Here is a 19,737-nt window from a genome sequence, read left to right on the forward strand (position 1 = left end):
CCATGCCATCTGTGGTTCCCAAAGTATGGCCCAGGACTCACCGCATCCTCACCTGAGAATGCGCTAGAACAAACACTGAGGTTCCATCTTGGACCTAATAGATCAGACATGGGGGCTGGAGCCAGAGAGTCTGTTTGTGACACCGTCCAGGTGTCCCAAGGCACTCAGGGGTGAGGACCCTGCTCCACATCCCTGGTCCACACCCGGAGCCTTCCCTGGGCTCACCTGAGAATCCGGATCCCAGAAATCCCTGGCAGGCCCTGGTTGAGAGCTCTTCCTATGATTCTGATGGTCTTGTTGGGGTGGGGACCACTGAGGCCTTCGGAATGGTTTGAAAATGCCAAAAAGGAGCACTTTCTTGGCCCACCTTGTACCCAGCACTCCTTGCACCACAGGAAGGAGCAGCAGGAAACCGACGGAGCTTCTAAGGGGATGCCGCAGGAAGGCGCCACCACTTTACGGGGAATGGGCTGAAGTGCAGGGTGGCCCTGAGGGCGCTGTCATGGAGGGAGGCACGGCTGATGTCCAAGACTCACTGGGCGCTTACTATAGTCCAGGTCTTCATCCAAAGGAGAGACCCTTGTTTTAAACTCATAGCAACTTTATGAGTTAGGAGCTCTAATGCTCATTTTATTGATGAGGAAACTGGGGCATGAAGGCTCAGTAACTTTCCCTAGATCTTATAATCAATAAGCAGCAGAGCTTGGGTTTGAACTGGCCTTCTGGCTAGAGAGCCAGTGTACCTAAGCCCTGTACAATTCTGTCACATACTTTCCCTCCTAGACAAGAGCTTTGAGGATGGGGATGGAGAACTGGCCATCTCATCTCTGGTTCTGTCTTCAGCTGCCCTGGCCAGACACGGATACAGCTTTACTACCACAGAGCAAGAGAGGGGCCCGGCCCAGCCCAGACGCCCACCACTGCACTGCTGTGGACTGTCTCCCCATGCATAGATCACTGAGCCATGTCCCAAGGCCCAGGCTGGCCCAGCGAACACATCTGCAACAGCGCTGGGGTCAGGAGGGAGCAGCCCTTCTTTGTATCTTGGAGGGGAAGAGAAAGGAGCTCATTGTTAGCTTTCCTTTCAGACAAAAGTCCCTGCACTCAATTTCCGCATCATGGATAATCGCTGAAGAACATGGAAGACAGTGACCTCCTCTGAGGCAGGAAACAGTACCCTCACCACATCGAGTACATGGTGTTTATTATTTACTAGGAAAATGGGGGTTTAAGAATTCAAATACATTGGTCAAGGTCCCTCAGTTCATAGGCAGCATCTGGGATTTAGGAAAATAGTCTTCTGATGTTAACACTGGCCAAAGTCAGTGTTCTTAACCAGAAGCTATTTTAACTACCAGCTTTAGATAATATATATTAGGATGAATTTACCAAGCTCCCAGAAACAGTTCTAGGGAGACAGTGTGGAGGTCAAGAGCATGGGGGAGGCAGGTTGTATACTGGCCTCAATTCTCCACCCTTCCCTATCTATACTTTTTCTCTAATAACTTGTAGTTCCTTCCATAAAAGGGTGCCATGTATTTCCCCACTCCTTGACTCTGGATTCGGCCATGTGATTGTTTTTTGTCCATGGAATGGGAAGACAGTGCTGATGTACCTGGTCCAACACAAGACCAAGGGCTTGTCCATTTCCACATACATGTTTGCACATCTGTCATCATGATCAGAAGATGTGCTCTGGCTAGTTCACTGGCACCAGGAAAAGGATAAGAGTCACGTGGAGGGGAGCCACCTCCTCCTCCAGGGGGAACCACCTCCAACAATGCAGGATCAGCTGTACCCTCACCAACCTGCACACACCTGAGAATAAATTATTGCTGTTTTTAGCCATTTGTTGTGGGGCCATTTGTTATGCTGCATTGTTGTGGCAATAACCAACTGATACAAAATGTTATCCCCCAAATGGGACATGGGCTCAAAGCAACTTCTGTCACTTACCAGCTTTGGCCAATATTTAAACTTTCTAAGCCATAGTGTCTGTCACAAAAAATGGGAAAATAGAAATTCCAACCTATGAAAAGTTTGTAGATTTATGTGCACTGAATAAATGAGATAATGCTGGTAAAATGCTTAACACAGCCCCTGGCCTGAGTAATATTTTCTTAGCTAATGTCGAGGTGGCCCTGTGCCTGGCAAAGGGCCTGGCAGGCAGGAGGCCTCTGTATTGGTGCTGACACACCCAGAAGCAGATCTGTCTGCTGAGTGGTCCTGTGGTGCTCATGGTTTATGAGTCAGACAGGGGGAAATCTCATGGACATACCCCTTCAGCAGAATCAAATTCTTAAGTGCTGAAAATTCTCAGCCTAAGAGAGTGATGTGTGTGTCTGTGTGTGTTTATTCTAACTGGAAGGTGAGAGATAGGGAATAGCTCCACTTCTGCAAGATTCTGCATAATGTCTTCATCCATGTTCCGATTTTTGCCTGAAGTAGGGTGCTTCATTTTTTGGAGTTAATGATGTTCAAAAGAGGTGAAGATGCCATGAACCAGGGGCGTGGCCTCCAGCCGGTACTTAGGTGGTGGGCATGCCTTTCCTGAGCTTGTCGGCTTGGTGACATGGTGATAAGCCATCCTCCCGGCTTGAACAGGGCAGCCAGGTCCTTGCCACACCATGTCCCCCGAGTGCAGGCATGAGAGCAGCTTCGATGTAATTGAACAAGCAGTGGCTGTCGCTTTCCAGGGCTGTGCCACGTTTTGATTCATTTGGGCAGCTCCTTCAACAAGCCCCACAGAGTGGCCTGCAGAGCAGTGGGCTCAGCCTTCGAGCCTTCACAATGCAAGCTGCACAAAGGTGGGATGAGGGGGCACTGGCATTTACTGAGGTTTGTAAAACTGTCAGCAAATCAGGCCCTTAAGCTTGGACTCCCCAGCTGCTGTGTTCTGCAGTGCTGAGGTCAGCATCTTGATTCAGTTGCATAAATAATCTCAAAGATTTCTGCAGGGGCTGGGGGCAGTGGAGGGTGGGGACCCAGGGAAATCAGTCAGGACTAAGATATAAACCCCAGGGAACAAGGGAAGCCCTGGCTCTGCAAGGAGATGGATCAGGTGGCTTTTTAATTTTTTTTTTTATTAAAAAGTTTTTTTTCTTGATGATTTCTAAATCCTGTATTGGTTGTGTCATGAATATAGTTGATCCTTAGCCATCGTTAGCTAAGTGACTAAAGTATTCAGAAATCTGATTGACTTTTAGGCATTTTATCTGTCTTTCCCTCCCTCTTATTTTTGTTATTTCTAATTATGGTTTCTTTTCTTTTTGTCAATTCTTCTAACTAGATTAGACTTTTGACATTCAAATCTAATAGTCCCTGCATCTTTGCTCAGTCCCAGAAGTCCATTTTTTAAAACTTAAGCTGCTTACAGAATAGTTTGCCTGCAATAAGGCCCCATCAGCCTCAAAAAGACCTTACCTCCTCTGATTTCAGTGATGGTGAGGGTACCCTAGATGCCAACGCATTCTGCCATTCTTGCCTCCTAACTGCCTATTCTCAATCCCAGCCAGATGAAGGAAAGGAAGTTTCCATCACACGGGCAATGGGGCTGGGCCAGGACAAAGTGGGCCATGTTCCTCTGATGAACAGCCTCAGTGATGCACACCAGACCGCACTCTGGCTTCGGCCCTCTTTCAGCTCCTCGTATACATTCAGTCACAGAGGCGCTAAATCCAGCAGTCTAAAACGTGCATGCAGGAATCCACAGATAGGACCTGGGAGACTAGCAGGTCAGAGCTCAAAGGCTCCAAGCACCTGCTTGCTGATGGAGCACGTGAACGGGCCTAACTAAGTCAGGTACAGGACTGCATGCCAGGCTGGTCCCCTGGAATAACACAGCCTTAAGAATCCAACAGGGAATTTGTAAGAAGCTTCTGCAGATACACTGACATTTTGTCTCTGGGATTAACTCAAACCAGTGCTCTACAACTAATTTGCTCAAATTGGGTCATGGCACGGTTTCTCTTATTTTGCTTTCTGCAATGGACTGAATTGTATCGCCCCAAATTCATGTGTGGAAGCCCTAACCCCAGTGTGATGGAATTAGGAGGTAAGGCCTTTGGGAAGGATTAGGGTTAGATGAGGTCATGTAGGGGGTTCCCCCATGGTAGGATTAGATCACTAATAATAAGAAAGAGAGCGCTCACCCTCTCTCCACTGTGTGTGCACAGCGGGAAGGTGGATGGACATCTGCAAGTCAGGAAGTGGACTCTCACCACATACAGAATCGGCCTGCACCTTGATCTGGACATCCAGCCTCCAGAACTTTGAGAAATAAATGTCTGTTGTTTAAGCCGCCACATGTATGATATTTTGTTAAGCAGCCTGTGCTAAGACAGTTTCATTGTTGCTTAGCTTTCTGTATTAAGCTAATGGTGGCCTTGACCCCATGAAGGACATGATCTTTAACACTTTCTACCTATTCTTCCAAGGATACTATGGATATAAAGCAGAACACCTGTGCCCTTTAGAACTAGTGTCCAGACAAGGGGAGGGGGATGGGGATGAGGGTGGGGTGTTATTCCATGAAGGAGTAACAGGAAAAAAATACACGATATGTGCATAAAATTACTTAGAAATCCTTAAAGGCAAAGTAAAAACAAATACAAAATAATCTAATATAAACAGAATGCAATAACTCTGGTTCTATACAGAAGAGTTATTCTTAAATATTCTAATGCCATAGGCTCAAAAAATTTAAGCTCTTGTCTTAGAAAAATGTAATTATCCTAAAGTTCTCATAAATTCAGTACACATTTCCCTGTTGTTTAACAAAGAATAATATAATTATAAATGATCAAAGAAATTTTTTTTTTACTCTTTCATTATAAATTTCCACTTCTAAGGATAGTACATTTTTTGAGTCAGAAGGATACGGATGCCTCTTCAAGACACAAAACCCAACATCATTTAAAAACAACTTATTGCATAATCCCCCCTGCAGTTACATGGCCCTATTTAGTGAAGTCCAGGTGCTATCATATTTTCAAAGAAATATATCTTACATGTAGGAAATATTCAAGTATGTAAGTTTATACTCAGTTTTGAACTTTGAAAGAACAGATAGGACATTTTATTAATGTTAGCTCCCAGTTGGGAGAAACTAGTAAGCTGATTCCTAACTATTTAACAAAACTAGGTAAAATGCATCATCTTGCTTGCCCTGGCTTTGCTTCATGTTGTACAAAAATAATCCATTTTCAAACTCACATATTGCCATAAGAAATTGGCTTCTGGTTGTGATTGTAGTCACTGCTTAAAACAAAAGCATTATCTGAAACTTGCCATATTTAAAAGTTCCATCACTTGAAATTGATTACTGCATTTATTGAATTCCTTTTAGCAGCCTGATGAATAGTGAACGTCTTCATACCCTTTATTCAAATTCATTTCTGCAAAATAATACCAAATAGCTTTTGTTTTCCTTCTAACAGAATTCCAGCCTCAAAAACTTTAAAAAATCACCTATTTTGTGTGAAACCAAGATTGCAAGTCTTACAATTGACCACCTTTTCTATGCCGTATTTTCTGTAATCAAAATCTTACAGTTTGGATAATACCTGGGTATGGAGATTGAGTCAATGATGTACGTTGAAGGCAGGTAGGGAGTGGTAAAAAGTATTTTCAGATACTAACCCTACTTCCCAATGAGCTTTACATGGCATGCTACTTCAGGCAAACCCATACTTTAAAATTGTCGTTTCACAGGGAGTCACTAGAATTATAAATACATTATGAGACAAGTCAGAAAAAAATAATGTCTTTGCCTACTTACAGTTGACTTGGCTTTTGCAAGTGACAGGTTAATATGTGCTCCACCAGTTTCAAGACTTCAATAATGTTGCTTTCCAGATCCCAACCATTTTATTTTATTGAGCTTGAAGAACTAAGACATAGTATTGCATTCATATGGAACCTGATGACTGGATTTTGGCAAGCATCATCAAAACATACTGTTGTTATCTCCATTTGAAATTGTTTTGGAGTTAGACAACATTTTGCAATTACATTTCTTAAAAATTCACAAATTTTCTCTGCAGTTGCATAGTCTAAATATTTCTTCCCCACATGTAACTTGTGTCCATACACTTGTTCCAGTTTTTAAATACCACCTGTCAGAAAGTACCCATGGCCAGCCAGACAGCTGCATTCCGTAACGTTGATCTTTGGCTTGTGTCAGAGACCAGAGACACTCTGATTGTTAGCTGAAAGCCACGTGTGGTGATGCATGCTGTTATTGACTGTCTTTTAGAGTCCATTCTTCTCATTTCAGCTTCCCATGAAGCACACCTTGAAATACTCCCTTTGCACCGTGCTCTCGTCCAGCTCACCCTTCCCTACAGCAGGCCCAGACTGCTGACTGCTCGCTTCTGTCTTCACTCTCTTCTTGTCCTCCCCACTTTCTTCAGCCTGTGCCTCTACACCTCACTTTCCTCCTTGCCCTTTACTCTTCCTGGCTGCTCACACTTTCCTTCACCATGGTCTAGCTCCATTTTTTCTGTGTTCTTTTCACACCCACCTCCTGCCTTTCCCCACCCCTCTTTGAATGAGTGGAATTTGCTTTGTTTTAGAAATAGACCAGGAAGACAGGCAATGATAGTATTTCATAGACCTGAGCACCTGGCCTGATCATCCATCTTCTCAGAGCTGGTTATTCTTCCCAACTGTTGATTTAAAAAAAATATTTTGGTAGTGAATTTTCTCAGTGGTTAGATTCTGGATTAATAGCTGCTCATGCTAGAATTCCAATTTTCAAAGTGGGAAATGACACCCCAGTGGGATGAGACTCCTCCCTGAGTTTGTATAAATCATTGGTATCAGTAGATGACACAAGAATCCAGGCTTTCTCATTATCTGAACAGAATTAGTGGTCCTTGACCTGTGGAGACAAAGAGCTTTGGGTTTGATCTGTGTGCGCACGGGGAGGCAGGGAGGAAAAGGGAGGAGCCCCATGCAGGTCCAAGGGTAGATGTCTAGTCCATGGTAAGAGGCCTGCTCCAGGTTAGCTCAGTGTCTTGTAGGCCTGGTGCAACTACAGACTAGATTGGAAGCAGAAGTGCAGTGACAATGTCATTGATCCAATGGATGCCTTTGGAGAACTCACTAGGTGCCCTCACAGAGCTCCTGGCCTATGGGGTAGACATTGTTCTAGACAGAAAATGCATGTCTTCAAACACAGTGTAGAGGTGCCTGGGTTAGGGTTCTGGCCTCATTCCCTCCCATACTTATACATCTGGGGCAAGTTCCTCTGTCACCTTATCTGTGAAATCAAATGACAATAGTCTCTCCAGAAGGAGTTATTGTGGTTATTAAGTGAAATAGTACAGAGCAGTGCCTGGTGCACCATAAACCTTAATAAATGTTCACTCCAATGACAAGGAATTGTCTCCAAATTTTAATGCACTGATAATAAATATTTGCTTCTCTGTCTTTTGGTTTTAGCCATTTGTCTTTTGCCTGATGTAATTTAATGCCAGTGCCTAAGAGTAAAGGAGTTTGGCTGGTTGAACTTTTCTCCAGTTAAATTTTGGTAGAGCAGATCAGAATAGAATCGTTTTCAGGCTAGCAATACTTTAACTCCTATTTATCTGGCTGCATTAGCTTGTAGCAGGGCTTGGAACAAAATGTCCTGGGTTTCAGATAGTACTGGAAAACATTTTGGGGGCAATTGGGCACTGGGTGAGAAGTTCAAGAAGAATGAATTTGAAATGACTCTCATTATCAAACCCAGGTGTGCATGTACCCACTACTGATATGCAATCTGCTTTGTCAGTTCCTTACCTTAACACAGACCTGTAGTCTACTTGTGACACATTCGTATTGGAAAGAGAAGAGATATAATAAATTATTACCATGTGTTGGGCATTTTCATATGTATATATGCATATGTAGTGGTAAACTATACTTAACATAACATTTAACATTCTAATCATTTTTTAAACGTAGTTCAGTGGCATTAAGTACATTCACATTGTTGTATAACTATTACCACCATCCATCTCCACAACTTTTGTATCATTTTAAACTGAAATTTAGAACCCATTAGACTAAAACTCCCCGTTTCCCTGTCTCCTATTCCCTGGAGACCACCATTCTACTTTCTGTCTCTACCAATCTGTCTGCTCTCAGTTTCTCATATATGTGGAACCATACAGTATATAATACCAGAGCCCCTGACTGAAGGGAGTCCCATGTCTTTCTTGGAATCAAGATTCTAAAGAAAGCAGTGGCAATAGAAACCCCAGGGGATAGGTTTTCCAGGCAGTTACCATGGCTGAAATTCTATACGAAGAACCTGCCTTGCTTTGCTGCAGGGTTTAATGACTCCACGGCCTTGGGCTTTGTAGGAATCATCTCTGTTAATTGGGTGTAGATCTTCTGTCACCTGAGTCTTTGCTCTCCTGCAACCAGGTAAGAAATGCAATGTAAATACAGAGGAGTATTTCTCTAGGTACAAATAGTTATCTCAGTTACAGCTTTTAGGTTTGCTCAGGAAAGAGATAGCTGGAAGGACAAATGGGATTTACTATGATTTTTGTGAATGTGGATACAGTGAATTGGGGTGATCCATTGATTGTAAGAATTGATTCATTAACTAACTAGGTCAGAGGATATCAGTGAAGAGGCGTGAAGTGCTCCGGGGCCAGTCCTGATCACTGTGTGGTCTGGGGGTATTATTCAAACGCTCTGCTTTGTTTCTTTATCTGCGACATGAGGACATAGCACAGAGAGGTGTTGAAAGGATTAACTGAAATAACAGAAAGTCCCTGTAGCAATCCATAGCACATACAAAATTTTCAATCAATATTATCCATTATAACTTATTTCTGTGACTAATTCCTGCCCTCTGTCCCATGGATGGGGCGACTCATGCTTGTGTGGCCTTCCTTCCCTCCCCCATCCTCCCCTCCTTGTCCTTCATGGGAGAAGGAATGCGGTGGTCCTCCCGGAGGGGGCCTGGGTTTTTTTCTTCTCCTCTCACCCCTGAGCATTGCCCTCAGCAGGTCCTCAGCTGTCACCGCTGCTGATGAATCTGGCTCCTGCTTCCTCACTCCAACTCCAGACTCATCCTCAGTCCCAGCAGAATTTTGTAGCTTCTCTGGCTTAAAGACTGGACAATGAAACAAATAAAATGGCTACACAAACAGGAAGAGAAGCCCAGTGCATGAGCTGCCCTAGGAAGCCAAACCAATGGTCAGAGATATCCTCAAATTAGTGCAGACATTCTCAGGAAGCTATGCTCTGGGAGTGGGTGAGCTGCGTCCCGGGTTCACCCATCCATTGGGCCAGATGGAACATACAATGCACGTGCGTGTGTGCATGTGTGTACCCACATACAAACGTGTGCTTGTATCTGTGTTGTTGGAGGGGGAAGTAGATCACTTGAATATGTATACTGCCTGGTAGGTGGAATATCTCAACCAGTTTAAAGGGATCTTAGCAAGAGAGAAATGTTTGCTGAAACACCTGGGCTCAAAAGAGTGGTGCAAACATTAAAAATCATCTCTGGCATTTCACTTTGGCTTGATTCGACCTTGCTTTCTTTGCCTGCTGTCCAGATGAGGAGGGAAGAGCTTGGTCTTCGCAAACACAAATCCCTGCAAGCCCGCTCAAAGAGGAACAGAGAGGGGAGGTGGTTTTAAAATTTCCCTTAACTCACAAACTCATTTCTTTTAAGCCTGTTTCGTTTTTTGGAAACATCTCAGCAAGCTGGATGCGGGGTCGAACAGCTGTTCACCCACTGCCATTGGCTAGGTCAATGTCAGCATGTTTTTCTGGCCTTTCTGGACTGGACTCCATGTGCTGGAGCCACTGTGAAAATGTCACCAGAGCTGAATTCCTGGTGACATTTAAGTCCTTCCTTCCCAGCACTTCATCCTCATCCTGAAAGCAGAGACCACTTTAATTTGTAAAGAGGGCCCCTACAAGCCTCTTACATTCCTTACCCAGCCCACAGCCTCAGTGCCAGTCCCCTCTGTACTGCCCCCTGGGGATGGCCCATTTCCTCTGGTAGTGCTGGCACATGAACACACATGTATTTGGTGTTGTTGGGGAAGCCCAGAGCTGAGAGCTGGCGGCCTGGCTGTCTAGCCCTGACTTTGCCACCCACCAGCTGTGCAAGTTTAAGAAAATCCCATGACCACTTTGAGTCTCAGTTTCTCCATCTCTAAAATAAAAGATTTAGAGAGAGTGTCATAGGAGGTCATTTTGGGCCCCCATGCTCAATTTTTCTGTCATTCTGGAGCTCAACCAAGTGTTAAGAGAGTCGTGGGAAACGCAAATGGCTTAAGATCCATGGAGACAGTGCCTTTTGCCCCAGCTGGGGTCTCATGACAATAGCAGAACATGGCCCTCACTGAATGCGGAATTTGGGTTGCCAAAGTAGGGGTGTCTCCTTTAGGCTTCAGGTCTAGGACACGGTGGCTAGAGAGAGGGAAAAATGAAAAGCTGGTGAAATCCCAAGTGTACCTAGAAGCAGAGTAAAGGCTCAAAAAGGGTTGTCAGAGATAGCTCGTGGCCAGCCTCTTCCAAATGTCATTTGCTCTCTTTGGCTCCCAAATGTGTTGCTACACTGGATTTTTTAAAAAAAATCAGAGTGGGTAGTTAAGGCACTAGTTAGTAAATGTTTAGTACATTGCGTTCCTGCATTTGCATCAGTGTATGTGATGTTAGACTAAGGAAAACAGCTCAGCATTCTTCATTTTAATTAATCTTTGAGCAATGCATTTTAAGTATATATGAGAAGTTATGTGTGCATTTACATCTCTAAACGCAGCCTGCCTGCTTGACTTCTTTCTTTCCTTCCTTCCTTCTGGTCTCTTTTCTTTCTTTTTACTGAAAATCAAATCATCCCACGGCAGCTAATTGGTGTCTCTGTTGGCAACTTTTTTGGAAACCGCTTGGCCAGACGGTTAATGGCTGGTGGTCCCAGCACCCACATGGACTCCAGCCAGGGATAAAATGCCTTGCAAGCACAACTTCTTCCCCGGACAGCAGTTTGGTTTCAGCCACCGGTGGTCAGGCCTGCTTACAGGTGCCCCTGCTTTGGGGAAGACGGCTGCCTGTGTTGATTCTCACTGTTCTGCATGCTCAGTAACATGGCCGTGACACCGTGTGAAAAGCATGGGAGAGGAGATTTCTCTGCGGAGGGCCTCGCAAGAGGCAAGCATAGTATTATTCTCTCTGTCTTTTCCCAAAGTGTCAGGTTTCTGTCATTCAGTTTCTTACTATGCACATTGGAGCTGGTTGGTCACTGAATCCTAAAGGCTGGGGAGAAGGACTGGGTTTTTCTAACGTACATGAGTTCCGGTTTTTTGAATGGAAAGGATCATATGCATTTCCTTTTTGTCTTGTGGGCACTGGAATGAGTCAGGGGTCTCCAGAGAAACAGAGCCAATAAGATGTGTGTATATATATATATTATTTGGAATTGGCTCATATAATCACAGAGACTGAAAAGTCCCAAGATCAGTAGTCAGCAAGACGGGTGCTGATGGTATGAGTTCCAGTCCAAGGCCTGCAAGCTTGAGATGCAAGAAGAGCCATTGTAACACTTTGAGTCCCAAGACAGGAAAAAACTGATGTCCCAGCTCAAAGGTGGTCAGAGAGAAAGCTTTCTTATTCAGCCTTTTGTTCTGGTCAGTCCTTCAACTGATTAGGTGGGGCCCACCCACACGCGGGCTGTCTGCTTGACTCCATCTGCCCATTTAAATGATAACCTCATGCAGAAGCACACCAAGAATAATGCTTGACCTGATATCTGGACCCCGCCCCCCAGCTCAGGCTAGTTGGCACATGCAATTCAAGATCACAGTACCCATGTTTAAGTCAATAAACAGGAGCTGAAAGCACCCTTTCTTTATCTCATCTCCTTCTGGGTGAGTGGTCTTAGGCATCTTGGTGTCCAGCATCCATGTGAACTGAAATGTTCATAAACTTTAAACCAGAGCCTTCTGCAGAGCTGTGGGGTTGCTGAGAAGACATCTAGTTCCTGGGGTTACCAGGGCTGGCATTGTGGGAGGAGCCCCCAGCAAAGCATGCTAAGGTTTTCAGCCCTCCTCCTCGTTTTTTGCCAGGTGGGGCTGTGGAAATTTTTTCCACTGTGTCTAATTCTACCTCTGGATCCTAGTCCTTTCCATGTCCTTTCTCTGCTTTATCCCTCTCTGTCTCTGCTCCCCAGACCAGCACCTCCAACTTCTGTCCAACCACTAGGCCTCTTCCTGCTCTCAGTTGGGCCAGCTCATTCCAGGGGTCAACCAATCACTCATGCATTGGGTGATGAATGATCTTTAAAATTTGACTTCCTCCCAAAGTACTGCGTCTGAAAGGTTGGTTCCTTTTTTATTTGTTTTCTTTCCCCAGCTTTATTGAGGTATAATTGACAAAAGCTGCATATGTTTTAAGGTATATAATGTGATAATTTTGATATACACATACACTGTGAAATGATTCTCACAGTCGAACTAATTAACACATCCACTACTTCACACATTTTGTGTATGTGTCATAAGAACATTCCAGATCTATTCTCTTAGCAAATTTCAAGTATACACCATGCTATACATTAGATCTCCAGACTGTTTTACCCTGTGTTACTGAAACTTTGTTCCCCAGATCAATATCACCCCATTTCTCCCACCCTGAAAGATTGATTTTCAAGTGCCCAAAGTCTTCACATTTCAAAGAAGAAAATCTGTAAGATTGAAACATCACTCACTAAATTGAGGGTAGGATGTCAGGTCCAGTGCTAAATTTTGTATTTCAAAAATCTATGGCAGTGGCCAATTCAAATAAAATAAGTGTGTGTGTGTGTGTAAATAAATATATACTGGCTCAAGCTCAAAAGTTTTAATTTTTTCTTATGGTTTATTCAATCATTTATCTGTTTATTTACATATTCAGTTATCTCTCATTTCTTTTATTTATTAAAATAAAGTTCACTATGGCACTGTGGCCAGTCTATGGAAATGTGTCTCTTGTTAAGAAATTCTCCCTTTCATCAATTCCAACTTTATTACACAAGATGCAAACCACTCTGGTGGGCAGAAAGCTGCCATTAATCTGTGCCAAGTTTGCCTTGCCTAGCTGGTAATAGAAATGACACATGGCCGATTTTTGCCATCTTCCCTTATTACTATAACTACTATTAACTTTTAAAACATGCCTAAAGAACCAGCAACACTCAGAAGTGAACAGAGTTCATGGAACTTCTCATTCCAAAGAAGCACCTGGCCTCAGCGTCTTCAACCCAGGCTCCAGAGGTAGGGATGGGCGCGAAGTCACACCTCCTGATGACTGGAGGGACACGAGTCTGGTCCTGGGTCTAAGCCATGTAAAGTCTTGATGTTATTTTTATATTACTAGACACAATTATGAGAAGCCATAAGAAGAAAAAAACCCCACACTTCTGAATTCAAATGGAAATAAGTGCCTCATTAGTAATAAAAGCTCCAGGTTATGTTACCATGTAACCTTTTGTTCAAACACGATCTAAAATTTGCATAAGTAGTCAGCTGTGTATATCTCAGGGCTATTGAAATTGTCTGACTCACCAATCCAGGCAGCTCATAAACAGTGTTTTTCTCCTTCTCTGCGCCTTGTTTTCACAGAAACACAGCTGCACGTGCTGAGGAGAGGTGGGGGAGGGAGGGGAGCAGACAAGGGAGGAGGGAGCCTGTGGGTTCCCAGAGCCCTGTGGGCCCTGGGGATGGGCAGGCAGGGCTGTCATGTCTGCCTGTGTCCCCACCTGCACCAGCGCAGAGTCCTGGGGGTCGGAGATGGCGGTAATTCACTGACTAGCCCTGAAGCTCTGGAAGCGGTCGGCTGGGTCTCTAGTGTGATCTTGGCAGTGGCTTCACCTCCTGTTTGAAACAGCCAGGTCAGGTGGAGGTGGTGGATGGTTCAAAAGTCTGCTCAGGATTCCCTGGGACCTACACGATCATTTTCTGGGGAGTTGACTTTAAATCACTCAGAAACACAAGGAATGCATTTTCCTAGCTTGGAGAGTGGTGGGGTGGGAGGTTCAAGGGGAGAGCCATGCTCTCTGGCATGAAGGAAAGGTCCCAGAAGTTGTCTAGTTGTGCCAGCAGCTCTCAAAGCCTCTGGGATTCCCATCCCTTCTGAAGTCCCATGTCAAATGAACATCCTTTACCTGAAAGTAGAGTGAGCAGTCAGCAAGTAGGGGAAGACCTGGAAGGGTGCACCTCCATGGAGCGTGTGACATCTACTCAGGTGGCCAGGCGAGCAGGTGGGCCACCCAATCACATTTGGTTTTGTGAATCCTGACCACGAGGAGGTTAAGTTCAGAAGTAGGTCACTTTCGGCCAGTCTAATGTCACAGCCTCTCATTTTAAGTGGATGAAAAAGGGCCCTAGGAGGGAAATTATTCAAAGTATTGGCTTGGCCCAAACACCTGTGGCCCAAGCATGGCTTTTCTTTAAAAAAAATCTGACACAGTGAAAAGACACATATCCTTGTCCCGCTGTGTCACTAACGTGTGAACTTAGACGTATCGCTTCACTCCTCCTCATCTTCCATCTCCTCAACTATGGGATGGGAGGCCTGGAGTCTTCCCTCCTGGCACTAAATAGAGATGAGAATGGACCTCACCTGGACCCCACCCCCACCCCCCAGGCCCAGACACAGGCCACACTGAAGCTGGGCTTGAGGGGTTCTGACTCCTGAGGCCATCTGTTTCAGATTATTATTCCAGGTTATTGGATGGAGAGGCTGGCGCAGTCAGGACAAGGTTGCCACACAAAGGAGGGTGTAGGTGGATGGGTGAGAGCCACCCAGTCTTCCGAGGTCCCTGCAGGATGTGGTGACAAATAGCGACACCCTGGCCCGCCTCACTTCTGCACTCGGCCCTGGTCTCTAGGCAAGAAAGGCAACCGGCTTTGCAGACCTAGAGAAGGGACAAAGGCCAGAAAGAGGCCACTTCCTCCCAATAGGGAGCACTGCTCTTTATGTCACAGGTGAAAAACATCAGCAATTGGAGACTTGCCCGTGAGTCAAATTGCAGATATGGCCGCCGGGCCACCACGAGCCTTCTTCCTGAGACAATACACTTGACTTGGGGAGAGTCCAACCCCTTCTATTGAAAACTAAACACATGCAGTTCATGAACCACCAAGAACATGTGGCTTCACATCAGTGATTTGATCTACAGCAGAAGCACCGTCAAGTTTTCACAAGGAAGAATTAATTACATGTAATAAGGACATCTTAACTGGCTACGGGCTGTACCAGAAAAGAAACAGTATCTCTCTGCACACACAGGCATTGTTCCAAGGTCGGAGCTATTTTTAAGTCAGCCTCTTGCCATTTTCTGATTATATGACCTTCAAAATGTCACAGAAGCATTCCCCATCCAACTGCCTCATTAAATTATAATAAAACTCATATTTGTGGAGCAATGTTACTTTACATTAATTTAATCCTCATAACAACCCTCTAAGTAGACATTACAATCTCTGTTTGATAGATGGGAAATGAAAGCTCAGAGCATTGAAGTAACTTGTCCAAAGTCACACAGCTGGTAAGTGGCAGAGCTGATATTTGTATTCTGATCTCTCCAGATCTAAACTCAAGCTATTAGTCATTATGCCTCCCCAATCATCATGGGGGTTGACTTAGGGATTCCTGGCACCAGCACTGTGTGTGGTGGTGAGCACCTCAGTTCTTGTTGCTAAACCCTGGTCCTGCCACCTCCACCTTTCACCCTTGACCTCTTGGTGAGACCTGGGAAACCAATGACCTCTTTGAATTTCACTGTTGAGTTGTAAGATGGAAAAAGCTGATACAGCTTGCCTGGAAATGGGGGCTGGGAGAGCGGACTTCTTGTCCCTTCACCCTGACTCATCAGAGTGATGTACCCAGGAGACTGTGCCCCTCCCACTGCCAGGTTCCTTTCTTCCTAAGATCATGCCCATATCCACAACTCTGCTTTAGTTCCTAATTTAGTTCAGCTCTTAATTTCTTTTCGATCCCTGTTTCTTATTTCCAGAAGAATATGCTCAGAGAGGGTGGCGGAAACAATGAAGATAACAAAAATGGTCACTAACATTTAGTGGGAGCGTAGACTGTACAGAGACTGTGCTAATCACTTTGCAAAACAAAATGAAACAAAAACTCGAAACACATCAAACTAGGGACGAACCTTGTCCTATGTTCCTGGTACAAAGTGGACCTGGTATCCTTCCTTTCAAATCCCTACCCTTTCAGCTACCCATGCCCAAATTCTGACCTGTGGTTGTTCCACATCACACACTATGGCATTGGGGTTATGGACATTGAACAGTTATAGCCTCCTGTTCCAAAATTACATTGTTTCCTTTTCCCTCTTCCCTTAAAATTCTCATTTTCTAAGCACCAGGACCTCAACTGGTAATCAGTAGGAAAACAACAGAATCGATAACTTATACTACATTGTTAACAGCTTACAACAGGTTAATGGCTACCCTTCCTAGAAATAGTCACTTAAAAAAAAGAGGACATTTGAAATTCACAGGAGTTAATGTGTTAATGATGGGCATTCGGACCATGACGGCAGGCAAGTTATAGGCAAAGGTCTTATAGGCATATTATAAAGGATCGCAATGACATCAGGACTGGTCCCAGGTTATTCAGAACATTGGAGAAATTGAAGAAATGAGAAGATTCAGAAATTCCTGGTCTACTCTGGATGGTAAACACACCTGAAAGACAAGGCAGGAGGTACTGGGACAGACGGCCGGGCACTCTGCTGGGAGGTGTCACCCAAAGATGAATAGTGTTGGATGCTCTCAGCCCAGCCAAGGCACAGGGACCCACTTCAGTTCTCTGGACTTTGGTCCCCCATCTCTGACATCAGTGACTTGGGCCAGGTGATCTCCACTGCCTCTTCCAGGCCAGCATGCTCCCCTCCAAGTGCCAGTATGATGAACACAAGCTGACCATCCACAGGTATTGGTATTAGGATACAGTCAACTTTGCCTGGAGATGGGTGATGAGGATGGGGTTAAGAACTCCTGAGTCTGTTTATACAGAGTCTTGCTATTTAATTTGGAGAGCCTAATAAACACATATTCCCCATATTCTTGTCCCTTCACCCTGACTCATCAGAGTGATGTAGCCAGGAGACTGTGCACCTCCCACTGCTGTTCCTTTCTTCCTAAGATCATGCCCATATCCACAACTCTGCTTTAGTTCCTAATTTAGTTCAGCTCTTAATTTCTTTCAAAATTAAGACAATTAGCTGGGGCCTCGAGTTGCTGTAGAAACAGGCTCCAGGAGTCTCAGTAAATTAGTTGTGCCTCTTCCAGAATGTCATAGAGTTGGAAACACACTTATGTGTCTGTCCAGACTGGCTTCTTTCACTTAATGATATGCATTTAAGGTTCCTCCATGTTTTTTCATGGCTGATAGCTCATTTCTCTAACACTGAATAATATTCCATTGTCTGGATTGAGCACAGCTTATCAATCCATTCCCCTACTGAAGGACATCTTGGTTGCTTCCAAGTTCTGACAAGACTGTATTTCTGTTGGGAGGTTGCCCAACTATCTCTCTACCTCTGTCAAGGCTATGACTTTTGAAAACCCAGGGACCATATCCTCTTTCTCCACATGGCACTAGGACCTAGCACTGTGTCAGGTACAAAAAGAGCACAAAATAAAGTTCACTGAATTAAAATATCAGCAGATAGCGGCCCCACTTGGTTCTGCCTCATTCCTACCATCAAGCTGTGTCCTGTTTTCAAGACAGTGAAAATACATACTCTCTTTTAGTGATGTCTTTGTCTACTCTTCCCCTCATGGGCCTCAGCAGGCACTTTCACAAAGTTTCAAGTGCACTAATGAGACTGTGTGTGTGTGTGGGGGGGGTTTGCACGCACATGTGGAGGGGAGCCAGACAGCCAGGGCTGACTTACTGCAGACCCCTTCAAGGCCCAAGGCTACACAGCATGGCTGTGTGAGGAGTCAGTGAGATAAGGCCCATGCTTGCATTCCTGGCATAGGAGCCACTGAGTAAACATTCACACAAGACACCAAATATTTAATAAGTGCTCAGTTCGTGGAAACTTTTCTGGCTCTTTTCTTAATGTGAGCAGTGCTTGCATCCCACCCTGAATTCCCATGGTCATGGTGGGGGCATGAGGCACGGACACTTCCCTCCCTGTCTTTCCGAGCACAGAATGGGGCCCTTGTATTACTTGCCTTCACTAACCCAGAAATTAGCCCCATGCTTTGCTGATTCATGCCTTCTACATATTACTCAACAGCCACAGGCAATCATGCCAATCATCCTGCCTGTGGTCAACAGCTGTTCTAAGTCTTCTGGGAAACACTTAATGATATGCATTTATCTGTGAGGCTCGCCTTCTGTCCGAGACGGTCCTGCACCTCTACTTCCCCACTGACCTTCATTTAAATCTTGACTGATGGCCATTCTCTGTGTGGGATCTCGTGAAAAGGCCAAGACTGGATGAACCCTCAGTGTGGGGGAGGGTAGAGGACTGGGTGGAGGCCGTGGGCCCACCTCCTGGCCATTCTGCCTTCACAATCCAACCAGACCTCCAAAGGCCACGCAGGAAAGAGCCCGGGTGGGGCGTATCTAACAGTGCTAGCTGTAACCGAGACCTTGACCTTTCTTCAAGAATATTCCCATCGCTGTGTATGGGTTTTCCTTCTCTGGGGAAGTGAGGGAGGTGGAGGAGTTGAGTGAGAGCACTTTGTTAGAACACTCCCCACCCGGCGTCTTCCCTCCCAGTCAATCCCTTGACTCTGCCCCAGACGCACCTGACTGGGGCTGTCTCTGCAAAGCGCCTTGCTGGGTGACGGGGGAGAAGCGACGAGCAGCACAGGCTGCAGGTGGGATCCCCCAGGTCCTGAGGGACACCACACTTCTTCACTGCAAGCTGTGGACACTGTCAAGTAATCAATACTTCATAATCCAAAGCCTGTGTGAAAACCTCACCTTAGAAACAGAAACTCCCCCTTATGTCAGCCTGGTGGCAGGAGACCCAGAGAAATGTGATCTGGGGGATATCTATGAAAACAACTTACAACAAACAGAATTCTAGTCAACTCTAACAAGAAAATTATTTTTCCTTCTCTGTAAATGATTTGGTCCATGATGAGTGTGTTTACAACATGTGTTGGAAAGTATGTTTTTTGGACTTTTCCCCGCTTTTTAATACAAGGTGTCTCAATCCCCAACTCCTTAATTAGGGCACTGACTGCCACTGATGGTTTGTGTGGGGCAGGGAATCCACCTTGCTGTCCTCTTGTCCTCTGAGTAAAGGGAAGGTAGGCATCGTTTGCAGCCCAGGCGGGTGCCTCTGAGGGCCTGAGGGGGGCAAGTGCTGGCTAACTGGCTCTTGTTATGATCACTGTGTCGATCACCTTTCAGTCTTGCCATTTGGAAGATTTCATGAGAGAGCCATTCAGAGACAATGTCCTGTTGACTCCCTTTCAGGAGTGAAGACCAGCCTCGAGAGAGCGTTTGCCCCAGAGAGCATTTGCCCCAGAGAGCATTTGCCCCTCCAGGCTGACATGCGGCAGGGCTGGGCGTGACTGGTCGGCACAGCTCATGGTGTTCCTCCCCCTGGCTCCCTTCCCAGAAAGCAGGTCAGGTGTGAAGAGTGGTGATCACTATCCTACTGCTTCCCGGCAGAGTCAGCCCTTCTCCCTGCCAAAGAAACTCAACAAAGTGAAACATTTCCAGTTTTCTATGGCCAAAGAACATGGCAGA

General features: G+C 45.3%; 1 long non-coding RNA gene across 5 annotated transcripts in view; it reads left to right on the forward strand.

Annotated features, from left to right (window-relative positions):
- Positions 1 to 19,737, forward strand: part of LOC118923836 (uncharacterized) — a 113,504-nt gene that overhangs the window by 17,740 nt on the left and 76,027 nt on the right. Inside the window, exon 4 of one of the 5 annotated variants that reach the window (XR_008996346.1) lies at positions 4,176 to 4,307. The exons of 3 other annotated variants lie outside the window; for them this stretch is intronic. This is a non-coding gene — a long non-coding RNA (uncharacterized LOC118923836). Of the gene's footprint in view, positions 1 to 783; positions 1,884 to 4,175; positions 4,308 to 19,737 lie in introns of those variants that run through there. One more of the 5 variants, XR_008996345.1, reaches the window with a different exon arrangement.

Source organism: Manis pentadactyla, chromosome 3 (genome assembly GCF_030020395.1).
Source record: "Manis pentadactyla isolate mManPen7 chromosome 3, mManPen7.hap1, whole genome shotgun sequence".
In the NCBI taxonomy this organism is placed as follows: Eukaryota; Metazoa; Chordata; class Mammalia; order Pholidota; family Manidae; genus Manis; species Manis pentadactyla.